A 7,850-nucleotide genomic window follows, 5' to 3' on the forward strand; every position below is an offset into this window, starting at 1 on the left:
TTAGGTCTGCTGGGCAACTGCTTTTAGTATCCCCCAATGCAAGATTAAAGAGCAGAAGTGCCCATGCCTTTGCAGTAGCGGCCCCCAAACTCTGGAATAATTTGCCTTTGTACATTAGGCAGGCTCCTTCACTTGCTGTTTTTAAATCACATTTAAAAACATATTTGTATGGTGCAGCATACAACGCAGTATGAGAGTTACCTGTTAGGAGTTCTTTTTAGTGTGTGTTATTGTATTTATTGCGTTTTTATTATTATTATTATTATTATTATTATTATTATTATTATTATTATTATTATTATTATTTTATGCTTTTTAGTTCTATTGTTTATTTTATATTGTTATTATTTTGTATTATTTGATAATGAAAATACAGACATCTAGAGTAAAAAAAAACCAAAACATTTCTGTCCAAATGTCCAAATTCAACTATTTCCACTGACAAAATCCAGGAAGATGAAAGAAATGCAGGTGGACAATACTCTTGAACACATTGCTCTCATTTTCATACTAGCAAACTTAATTAAAATACATCCACAACAAATGTTTTTAGAGATGAAAAATTAGATTCAAAATAAAACAATACCTCAGTTTGAGGTATTCCTGATGAAAAATGAAAAAAGGAAAAAAAAAAGAAAAGGAAAAAAAAGAAAAAAAAAGAAAATTTATAATCCCACATTTATAACCAAATGATACCCACTGGAAGTAGGACAGTTAATGGGGCAAACAGTTTGATTATGATGTAAAGCACATTTTCGTTTTAAGATCTATTGTGAAAATTATGAGGGAGAATAGGTTATTGAACTTTTCTATACAAATGCTGAGGGAAAAAAGTGTCTCATTTTTCCAGTACCCAACGTTTTCTCGCAGCCAAAATCTATGGTGATGAGCCACTTCTGTTTCCAAGGATGAAGAACTTTTCTAACACCAGTTGGTTGATAACAACTATTAAACTTTGTGTGTTTTGTAATGTGGATGTAGGAAATTGAAAATTCAGCCACAAAAATATTAGTGAACCCAGGCTCTGTTGTCAGAAAAGGCCTTGCATACAGTGAGTGTTCAGAATAATCTCAATTTTGATAATGGTCAGGGCTATGTGCAGCTCATTTGAGTTTTTCCACACCACCCTTGGCACACCTTGTCTTTATGGACCTTTGTACACAAGGATAGAGCTGTATATACTTTCTTAAGAGGCTTGCATGCTTCAACATTTGTAAAAAACTACACATCTGTCTGTGGGCACTAGTGTCCTTTTATATGCTGTGCTGTGCTCCCCAGCTGACAAAAGAGAGATCTAGCACAACTGGACAGACTGGTGAGGAGGGCAGGATTTGTGGTTTTTAACAGAGCTGGACTCACTGGTGACAGTAGCAGAGAAAAGGACACTTAACAGACTGCTCTCCATCCTGACCAACACCCACCAGCCTCTGCGTAGTATGGTCACCAGGCAGAGAAGTGTGTTCAGCTGGGAGACTGCTGTCTCTGTCATGATCCACTATAAGACTGAGCAACTCTTTTGTCCCTTTGGCCATTCTCTTTCCACCCTCAGATACCACAGCTTCTGATTGGATCTCAGCATGTCTGGCACACATATCATCATGGATGATGGCTCATCATTTAAAGCTCAATCCTAGCAAAGCTGAACTGCTGATCATCCCAGGTGATTCATGATCTTGCAATATCCCTGGAAAACGAAGTTATCTCCCCTTCAGTCACAGCTCACAACCTTGTGGTAACCATGGACAATCAACTTTCCTTTTCCTCTCATGTTGCTAATGTGACACACTCATGTTGGTTCCTTATCTACAACATTTGAAGTATTCGGCCATTTTTGTACACACAGGCTGCTCAGGTGCTTGTTCAATATCTTGACATTTCAAGACTGGACTACTGCGATGGACTGCTGGGAGGCCTACCAATGACCACAATTTGTCCTCTGCAAATGATCCAAAATGCAGCTGCACGGCTTGCAGCTTGCACATGCCTAGGTTCTCGCATATCACCCCGCTGCTGCGATCCCTCCACTGGCTTCCGTTAGAATCAGAATCAGAATCAGCTTTATTGTCAGGCATGTTTACACATGCGAGGAATTTGTTTTAGTGACATAATCTCCACAGTGTAACAGGATGCCATATGCAGTATAGAAGAAATTGTATGTACACATTTACAATTCTGTTAAAAAAGTTAGCTGCACACATCAGATTCAAAACACTGACGCTTGCCTACAAAGCCAAAAATTGACCAGCTCCCGCTTACCTCAAAGCCTTCATCACTCCTTGCACTGCACCTAGCACCCTCAGAGCTACCAGCACTACTGGTTCCACCATCTCTCAAGGTAAGAGGTAAGTATACTATAAGACTCTTTTCTGTTCTGTCACCAACTTCCCCTAGGGGTATTTTCAAACAACGGTTGAAGACCTACTTATTCACGAAACACTTCAACTAGCACTTCCTTCCTTGGAACAGTGTTTTAGACTCATGGTATCTTAAATATATGACCTAGTGAGCCAGAGTTAATGTATCCAATAATAGAGACTTAAGCACGTTTGTATGTCACTCTCGATAAGGGCGTCTGCCAAATGCTGTAAATTAAAATGTAAATGTAAACTGTACAAAATCTGTCATGTATGGCAGAGTGGAAACATACCAACTTATATATATATAGGTTACTGTGTTTATTTTGGAACCTTATTTCTCTGTATGTTTGCTGCTGTATGCTTGAATTTCCTCTGTGATTAATAAAGTATCTATCTATCTTTTTTTTTTAATCATAGTACACCGTAATACTGGTATACTGTATTCTCTCTGGAAGGGAAGCCACCCCTTTTTCGTCTGAGGGGATATGACTATTATTATAATTGTACTGGTTTTTGGTTAATTTCTTTTTTATTTTTATTTTTTTATTTTTTATTTTTTTTGCAAGCAAGCAGCACTGTAGCCAACAATAATATCATTCTTTTACTTTCAAGCAAAAAATGAATTATAAGTATAAATAATATTATATATATATATATATATATATATATATATATATATATATATATATATATATATATATATATATATATATGGTGTGAAAAGGTGTTGTCCTGGTTTAAAAAACAATCATATTTGTCACACTGTAATGTTTCAGATCGTAAAAACAAATTTAAATATTAATCAAAGATCAAAGATAACACAAGTAAACACAACATGCAGTTTTTAAATGTATAAACGTTCAGCTTCAGCTTGAGGTCACGAACAGATGGACATTGTCCTTCAGGATTTTTCGGTAGACAGCAGAATTCATGTTTCCATTCATCACAAAACAGCTCAAGCAGCAAAACAGTCCCAGACCATCACACTACCAACACCATATTTTACTGTTGGTATGATGTTCTTTTCTGAAATGCTGTGTTACTTTTACACCAGATGTAATGGGACACACACCTTCCAAAAAGTTCAACTTTTGTCTCGTCAGTCCACAGAGCATTTTCCCAAAAGTCTTGGGGATCATCAAGATGTTTTCTGGCAAGACTGATACAAGCCTCTATGTTCTTTTTGCTCAGCAGCGGCTTTCGTCTTGGAACTCTGCCATGCAGGCCATTTTTTCCGTCTCTTTCTTATGGTCGAGTCTATCTATCTAGGCTAATTAAATGACTTTCTAATGATCTCACACACACACACACACACACACACACACACACACACACACACACACACACACACACACACACACACACACGTATATACATGTATATACGTGTGTGTGTGTGTGTGTGTGTGTGTGTGTGTGTGTGTGTGTGTGTGTGTGTGTGATCATTAGAAAGTCATTTAATTAGCTTCTAACATCTACTTTGCCTATTGAGAAAGGGGAGCTCATGCTCTATTTTTTTCATATTCTTTTTTTTCTTGTTTTCTTTTTCACTTTATTTTCTGGCATCTCCTTTGCTGCCTTTTCCCCATTCTCTTACTTTCTCTCTTTCCTGCTGCTTATTATTCCTATTTGCATTGTTTTTCACCCAACCCTCTTCTCACTGGGACCTCAGTTTCTTCTCTTCCTCTATTCAGTTTTTCTTTATTCTCTTTTCTCAATAGTTGAAGTACTTAAATGGAAAGGGGAAGGAGAAGGGGAGAGAAAGAGAGGTTGGTTTCAGTCAGACTACAAAACTTCCTCCTACTTGCAGCTAGTCTCGGCTACAGGGACTTTCTCCTCTCTGTACAAGCTTACCTACATCAACAAATAACACATTTTAGTCACTCTAAGCACCCTTTGAGAAGAGGTTTTGGACAGTGGCAACACCACTGCTTGTGTTATAATAAATATGCATTTTAGACATAAATATGCCTAAATTATGCACTGCACACATTGTGGCTACAGTACTTATGACAGAAATGTGTTTCACTACAGAATGCCTTTGTCCAGTTTTGGTATGCCTCATTATGGTGTATTACCAAAGCATGTGTTAAAACATACAGTATGTATGATGGTAGGGAATATCTGAATTAGTTTGTGTGTATACTATGACCTTTAATGTCCAATGGAACAACTGAAGAACCCTTAAAGATTGAAATTAAGATCTTCCATGCAATGGCACTGGTGAGGGCCACTTAGAAAATTAAGAGCAGCAAGAGCATGTGGAGCAAAATAAATGCTTACATGCTCATCACAATAAATCCAAAATGTGTATTGTTTTGGAGGTGATATTCTATAAGCTTATTCAAATACACTGAGTTAGCATGGAAGTTTGAGAACCAACAGCCATAAAATCAGTGTGCAAGGCCACTCTTTATATAAAATAAGCGGCAATAAAAGTAGTAAACAGTGGGCAGAAAAGTATTAAAAATGCAGAATTAATAAAGCAACAGATGAAACTTTCTCTCTTTTCTTTCACAGAGGATAGAGAGAGAGTGAAAAACAGAAAAAGCTCAGCATGATGGAATGGCAGGCTTGAAGGGGAGAGAAAGGTGAAAGACAGATGAAAGTGAAAAGAGATAAAAGCCAGAGTGAGGAGGGTGTAGGATAAAGCAGGAGGAAGGGAGGCAGAGATGAAAGCAAAATGAGAAAAGATAAGAACAGAGTGAGGGAGACGAAAAGGGAAACGGACGGAGAGATAGTGTACGGTGCAGCAAAAGGGGTAACCATGGAAACAAGAAGGTACAAAAGAAGAGAGAGAGAGAGAGAGAGAGAGAGAGAGAGAGAGAGAGAGAGAGAGAGAGAGGTTTGCTTTAAAAGAATGGCACTCAGAAAAATACGAAAAAGTATTTCTGGAAATTTGTTAAAGTGAAGGATAAATACAAAGAACAGGAAAGTCACATGGATGGGGATAGTGGGTCATTGTAACCTATATGGAGACCTGCATATTGGGATTAGAGCAGTCAGGCACTATAGAGACACCTAGTGTTAACAGGCCTCTCAACCACAGCATAGGCCCTCAGAATGTAATTAGAGTGGCACTCATTCTACCAATATAAACCTGTAGCATTTCACTGAAATCAGAGATAGAGTGAACCAATATTTTATCATTTTATCCTTTATGTGGCTGTAATAAAAGCCAGGATACAATCTAATACAAAGAACTGGACAACACATTTTTTTAATTTATGACATATTATTCAAAATTATGAAGCAGGAACTTTGCTTTTCATGTGACAGGGTTAATACTCCATGAATTTGATAGGGCAAAAAAGTGTGTGTTTAATTCAGTGAATTTGGGATTATGGTTGTGTATATAGCTGTTTTACACATACATTATAAACATTGTGTCTGAAATTTGCTTTAATGTTTCTATTCATACAGAATAGGAGGCAGATAGAAGGGTCTTATTCTACAGTTTGACTCTCTTGTGGCTCTTTTCTTTATCTCTTCCTCCTGTCTCCCTCCCCCCTCTGTGTTACCCTTGCTCTTTCTTTCCATTTGCTTTATGTTCTCACTCACCCTACCTCTTGATCTCTCTCTCCTCACTCTCTCTTCTCCCTCTTATCACTCTCATCTACCACACCTTTCTTGTACACACTCTTATTTTTCTTCTCTTCCTTTTCCCTCCATATTTCTCATTTATTTAGCTCTCTTTTGCTACTTTGCCTGACCATTTCTTTTTTCATATTTCTTCACGAATGCTCTTTTCTCCTTCCTCAACTTTTTTTTTGATAATTTCTGCCTTTTCCTTTGCTCTTCTCAACACAGTCATACATTTTCAAAATTCCATCTCTCCATTTTGTTTGCCAATGCCAAATCTCTTCTTTTTGCATGTGTTTGTTTATGTGTGAAAATTAGCTTATTTTGCAATGCAGTTTCTGATTGGGTTGTGCTTAAGTATTGAAATGATCACATTCCTGTTCTTTATATTCTTAAACCTTGTCCATACTTTTTAACATTTGACAAACTGCATCAGCAACTCTTTTGTGAACATGATTAAGATACCCAGAAAGGGCCTCTTCAAATAACAAGAAAGCAGGTGTTTGAAAACAGGAACAGTTCTTCCTCACTTTACACCAGTGAATCTTGGTAGGTAAGCACATGTCCTTTATAGCTGGGTGGCTCAAGTAAATTAGAGGTAAGCTTAACACAAATGTTCTCTCAACCTGGTGTTTGGGTTTTGCAGTCTGGGCTTGCATTTCTACCTTTGTGTTATATTACTTATAACTGCCTTCAGCAATATCTAGACTGTCAGACGATCTCCCCTTCATGGCTTATCTTAATGAACATATTACCACCTCCTTTTAGGACCAAAACACAGCATACTCAGCATATTCAGTTGCTCCCACTTAGAAGTGTATAAAATACTCCTTTGAGATTATCGTCCTTGCTTAAACAATTACAACTGTTGGCATGTTAGAACATGAATTCATGCTGTCATAGATTAAACGGACTATGCAACATTTTGCTATCATGAATTGCCAGGTTACATTAAGCCTGTGTCCACTGAAGCCTCAGATTCCTGTTCTTGGCTGACACAAGTGGAATCAAATGAGGTCATCAGCTGTTGTAGCCCATCTTCCCCAAAGTCTGATGTGCATTTCTGCTCACTACATAATGTAAATAGTGATGTACTGTACTGTGGTGTAAATTACTGTAGTCTTTCTCTTAGCTTCAATCAGTCTGGTCATTATTCTATTACATCCCACATAAGCTGTTTCACCTGTAGAACTGCTTGTCACTGGCTGTACTGTACTGTATCTTGTTTTTACACTCCAATTTCTGCAAAATTTAGAGACTGATGTGTGATAAAATTAACAGGGAGATATCACTAACCATGCCAAGGTTAAGGTTATTAAGATCACCCCCATGATATATGATAAAGTGGACTAATAATTTTATAGCTATGTGTGATTAAAATATGCAATATTTAAAAGAGTTAGATATCCAATGAGTTAAATTACTTTACAGGATTCAGGATCAAAGTGAACATGAAATAGCAAATAATATTATCTGACAGAACAATTTTTCATTTAATCAAAAACAACATAAAAATAAATCTCTAATATTACCTAACAATAAATGACTAGATGCAGTCTGCAAAAAAAAAAAAAAAACAATAGGCAATTTGTTCAAATTCATATATTACAATATTGAGAATTCTAGATTGTCTCCTATTATCCTGTGCAAATGATATAAACATAAAGAGATCAAACAGTTTGGCCAAGGAAAACAACAGAAGTTGATAAATCATTGTGAGTGCTATTTTAAAAAAAATCACTGTTCTAAGAGCAGTTCTAAGAATCATCCATAAGCAGTAAGAATATTGAAAGACCAGATTGGATTTTGCAAAAAAGATGTTTGCAGCCAAGATTAATTTTTATCAATGTGATGGAAAGCTAAACATATATACAAAGTATACAAGCTCATGCATGGCGAAGGCAGAGTTGTG

General features: G+C 36.8%; 1 protein-coding gene across 2 annotated transcripts in view; it reads left to right on the plus strand.

Annotated features, from left to right (window-relative positions):
* Positions 1–2,112: 2,112 nt before the first annotated feature.
* znf710a (zinc finger protein 710a) overlaps positions 2,113–7,850 on the plus strand; it is a 17,150-nt gene continuing 11,412 nt past the window's right edge. Inside the window, exon 1 of one of the 2 annotated variants that reach the window (XM_027174800.2) lies at positions 2,113–2,342. The gene's annotated coding sequence lies outside the window, so the exon portion shown is untranslated. The remainder of the gene's footprint in view (positions 2,343–7,850) is intronic. The other variant, XM_027174801.2, reaches the window with a different exon arrangement.

This window comes from Tachysurus fulvidraco, chromosome 13, assembly GCF_022655615.1.
Source record: "Tachysurus fulvidraco isolate hzauxx_2018 chromosome 13, HZAU_PFXX_2.0, whole genome shotgun sequence".
In the NCBI taxonomy this organism is placed as follows: domain Eukaryota; kingdom Metazoa; phylum Chordata; class Actinopteri; order Siluriformes; family Bagridae; genus Tachysurus; species Tachysurus fulvidraco.